We start from the raw sequence: 5,334 nt of genomic DNA on the forward strand, positions 1-5,334 counted from the left end.
CTTTTAGCAAGTTTTTAAATTTTGTAGAGTGTGTTTCTTAAAAAGAATTTTTAGAGATAGTATACATTTTTTTAGAAAGAACATTAAATACAATTTTTAAAAAATGTATTGTTTTTAATAAATAAAAATAAGTAAATAAATAAGACTTTATTAACAAGTTTGTTTTTTTTTTCACAAGTGTCATTAGTCTATGGGTCCAAAACTAGAAAAAAATAACAAATGGTTTTGACTTTTTGTTGGCAGAAGGCATACAACTAGAGAAAAATATACAAAAAAATAAATAATTATCGATTTTATATAGATGTTATATCATTATATTCTAAATACAATTAATAATAAGTGATAATGATAACTAGAGAAACGTTACTAAAATGATTTTTAAGTTTTGTTGAGAGAGCATTTGAAGTTTTTTAAAGATTAAAAATTATAGTTTAAAATAACATTTTTTAAGAAAATTTGAATATGTTTTCTACAAAGAAATCATTTTGAAAATTTTCAAATGATAAAATACTAGCAATATTGCTTGCGTGTTGCAACAGAGTTATTTTGTGTTTGGTTACTAACATCATTTTTGTTTGGTGTTACTTAGGTATTGCATTCAAATCAAGGACCACGATATATATACAATAATATTATATGTTACATACAATAATTCTGTTTGAATATATAATTATGACAATTCAAGAGATTAATATTAAATTCCTCTAATTGATGGGTTCATATCTTATAGTTTGAAAAAGAATATATCGAACGTCAAAGTCTAAGATAACACACAATCTTAAACAATAACATATCCATGTTATGATTAATTAATATATGTAGAATTAATATATAATTTCCACACATAATTAATTAATCAAATTATTATTACTATCGAAGAATGTGCGATTGTTAATGCATATACGCCTAACTTTTTTTAATTATTTGTAAATCGCGACGGTATTTGAATTTACTAGTGATTCCGATTCCATTTTGTTGAAAATTTTGGACTAAAAATAATAATTATTATTATTATGTCTTACTGATCATAAACAAATTATTAACAAGTCCAAAGAGTAGAATAAATGTGATATCGATACTCTAAAATGTGTGATTGAGAACTTAAAATTTTGGTGAAATAGAAAAATTGATTGTCTCACTCAGATAGCTCCTTATAAGAAGGAAGGGCCACAAATTTTACACGCATTTTCAAGTGGATGAGATTCTTGTGTGACTAGACACACTTAGTGACATTAGCAATGATGCACCCGACGCGTACGGACATGGACGATGGAGGCAATTTGGAGCTTTGATGACGCATTTTTGCATCGCCATTGTGAGCCGCCTTAGTATTTTTTATGTTGGACCAGGTTTTGGGACATGTACCGATCTGAATGGTGAGTCATCACGACATCTGTCATCGCCAAAGGAGTGTTGTGACATGTGTCGATTTGAGTCAGCAGCTATGTGGCAACTTCTGGTGATCTGCACTCCATGAGCTTCCAAGTGTCGACATGACTGATGAGTCATGGCAAACTATCGTAATCTAAATGCATGCCCTATGTGTTCGACATGTGTCATCATTTGGTGAATGACTCATCACTTGTTCCCTGCTATATATAGTAGGTTATGTAGAAGGCTTAAGACACAAGACACAACCAGATACCATAACAACCATAGTTCAATTCAGTTTGTTTCCAACTTTCCTGATCCGGTCTCTCCTTACAAATATGGTTCGGGTGCTAGGATAATCCTGAAAGTACATACTGCTTCGGCTGTTGTACGCTGGTAAAAAGACAGGCTCGCAGAAGTAGCCTGAAATCTGTTTTAAGGGACATATAATATTTAACAGAAATCCTCAACCACAACCAGCAACCACATTTTGTTTAGTCTTGCATATGCTTGATACTCGGCGGATAAGTTCCCCGCTGAGTATATGATTAAGGTTACGAATACTCACCAAACTGGTCCCATTTTCATTCATACCTTTATGTGAACAACCCTAGAAGCCCCTTAGAAAACCGTGTCCCACAAACTGTCTATCGTGCAATCTAGGGATGAGCATTTTCGGTACCGGTACCTATTGGTACCGTCGGTACCAAATCGATACGGTTCCGGTATTTCTCGAAATTTGCACGAAATACCAATACTGTACCGGTACCGAACTGAACATTTCAGTTCCGATACCGATATCAAATATTTCCGATTTTCGTGATCGGTACCGGTACCATCCCAAGCTCATCTCTAGAGCAATCCCTCTTAAATGCAAACTGTCGATCGCCTTTCTTATTTTATTTGTTTTATTGTCTATTTTGTAGCCCAAGATCAATAGCCCACAATTAATTAGCAGCTCGGTGGCTAAGGGTAATCCATCAACAAAAGCCTAAGCCCATATACTTGTTTCATTTAATTTCGAGCAATGTTTTCTTGTTTCTTCTCGTGGACTAGCATAGTAGCAGCAAAGTAAATTAAACCAATGATCAAAATCAAGTTTGTTTAATTAATTATTTATATCTTTGATTACCCATTAACTCATGAAAATATCAATCTATATCTTTGATCTACTTTTTTAAAAGATATGAAAGAATTAGAGATTGAATTATCAAAGTATTGTTAAATATATACAAAGGTTTATATATATAAGTTATAAATGTTCTCGATTATTTAAAAATGATATAGAAAAAAAAACTTTCATTTAATAAATTAGTCATTGAATCATTCAATGGGTCGTGTGAAATTTCCCAACTTATTTCTTACCACTAGCGTCGTTTAAGGTATGGCGGAACATGACAATGGTGCCCATTTTTAATTGTGGTGTAATGCTTTTAGCATGGCCGTCTGTGAGAATTCAAATGCCCAAGACGAGTACTAAAAAATAGACACCGTATTATATTTCTTAAAGATTAGCGATAATTGTAATACGAATTAACAAAACAAAATTAGTGACTTATTGTATCAATAACATTTTTGGGTCTTTTGGTTTATGGAGTATCAAACTCTCATTATATAAGGTTATTTTTTTTAAACAAATATAAATTTTTTAATAAAAAAATTGATGCCCTTATCAACACCATGCCTAAGACGCCGGCCGAGCCATATGTGAAGTCAAAGGTGGCCCTCTTACTCGTTCAAATATATATATATATATATGTGTGTGTGTGTGTCCAACATGGTAACATTTATATATATTTTCAAACCTAATGTTATTTTCATCTCATAAATGATTACATAAAAAATCTATTTATTATCGACGCGTAGAGAATTTAACTTCTAACATAGTGGAAAATGGGTTGGTCCTAAAAGGCTAAAAGAACAAAGCCGTGTAGAAAAGCTGATTCCATGTATCGGGCAACCCGGGTAGACACCAATGGGTGCAGTCAGGGTTGCCGTTGGGATCGGCCTTTTGACCCGTGCTCATGTCCCCACTATGGTCGTGATATCAAGCAAGTAAACCGGAGTTTGCATTTCTGTTAGCACCGTGTCCACCACCTTCGTCTCGTTCGTGTACACCTCTGGGAATACTGATGCGATCACGGGTGCTGTCCGCATTCCATTCTGATGGGCTGCAAATGTATGAAACTACATTAGGTAAATTTAGGAATTAAGTATAAAATAATATACTTTTTTGGAAAAATAGTCTAGGTAAATTTCTATTTATGTATACATTACGATGAAACTAAATTTTAATCCCCAGGTAACTAAAAGTATAGTACGTTTATCCATACTATCCAAACATATCACATGACAGAGTTATCAAAACACAAGCCAAGCATCCCATGATATCATGTGGCATGACAGATTAAACTAAACCGAGTAACGAGGGTGCATACATGTTAGAATCAACCCATCGGCCCCACGTCCTCACAGCAGTTTCCATTGCAACCATACGATCCATATCCTGGTATAGCAACCCACCAGACTCCATCACGTCTCACCTGCACCGTATATAAACCCACTCTTTAATCAAATGCATGCACTCAGGAAGATATAAAATGGCAATACTAACCCTTGGCTATCCCCCTTATGACTCCACCAGTGACCAGTGTTGAACGACAAAACATCGGCGCCCGTCCACGCTTGTGCGTTTTCCGATATGTCTTCCAGTTTAAGGACCCTCTGCCCGCCCACAGAATCAATATCCGCCAAATATGGCGCCTTGTAGTATGACAACGTTACATCGTAATCCTGACCGTTAAAATATGTTAGACGTAGGAAAGGAAATTGAGTGAAGAAAAAATTATGTGTTCCTCATTTCATTTAAAGGAAGAAAAGAAAGAAAGTAAAAGGGTTAAACGAATAAATTGGGAGAAAATTATTTTCTTTTCATTTGGAAAGAACCGGAAGAAAATGAAATGAAAAAAAAAAAGAATAGAAATAATTCATTTCATTTCCTTCTTCATTAAATGAACACTAAGGACTGATAATGACTTACCAAAAACTTGAATGTGGAAAGGGCACATCCTCTCGTGACCTGGGTGGCGACACTTGGCACGGATGATGACGTCAGATAAATCAACGACTCCCATTGGTTCCTCCCTATTGAGTCCCCCACAAATAATATTGTTTTCTCTTTCATATTTTCCAAAAACACAAGCCCGTTGAACCTGGTCAAATTAGCTCACAAGTGTTCAACAATTAACGCACAAAGTACAACAATCTTAAACCAAATGTTAGCATTCAAGAAGCGAAGTGATTTGAATTAATACTATAGTGACTGACCCGGGGAGCTCACAATTAGTGGGTTGCCAGTGGTACTTGAGGTAATCGGAGTCAGGTCGGTCGTACATTTGACAATTGAAATCCGGATCGATGACAGGGCAAGAAGAGGATCGGTAGACCGGGTAGGAATCATCGTGGACCCATGAGCCCATGAATAGAGAGCATTGGCAGTTGTTGCTTTGAATAATTGGTAACAGGTAGGATGAGGACAATAAGGCGAAATCGAAAAATAGTATAATCCAAATCGAGATTGATAGAAAGGCCATGGAAGAAGAGAAGAAATCAGGACAATTGGGGGTTGTTTTCTTTGCTTGGGAAGAGTGGTGAATAATTTTAACTATATTAAACCAAAAATAGCTCCGTGGTAACATTTAATCACATAATTACTTAATTAAATGTTACTTAAGTAACTTATGACTAAACTCATTATAGTAATTAAACGTTACTTGAGAGCTGTTTTGGTTTAACATAGTTAAATTATTCATGATTAAACAGAAAAACGAATCAACAATAATAATTATAATATTAGTAAAAAAAGGATATTTATAGAAAATACAAGTACAACTTAAATCTTGAATTCAAATTATTTTATAAATTTGACCAAACTCATTGTAATGCGTTTTGGCTGTATTTGTG

At 34.3% G+C, this 5,334-nt stretch overlaps 1 pseudogene; it reads right to left on the minus strand.

Moving 5' to 3' along the window:
• Positions 1 to 3,283: 3,283 nt before the first annotated feature.
• On the minus strand, positions 3,284 to 4,964 carry LOC143607468 (protein PMR5-like; annotated as a pseudogene).
• Positions 4,965 to 5,334: the final 370 nt, after the last annotated feature.

This window comes from Bidens hawaiensis, unplaced genomic scaffold (genome assembly GCF_021521415.1).
Source record: "Bidens hawaiensis isolate Kalapana, Puna unplaced genomic scaffold, B.hawaiensis_p1.1 tig00082792_1, whole genome shotgun sequence".
Taxonomy (NCBI): domain Eukaryota; kingdom Viridiplantae; phylum Streptophyta; class Magnoliopsida; order Asterales; family Asteraceae; genus Bidens; species Bidens hawaiensis.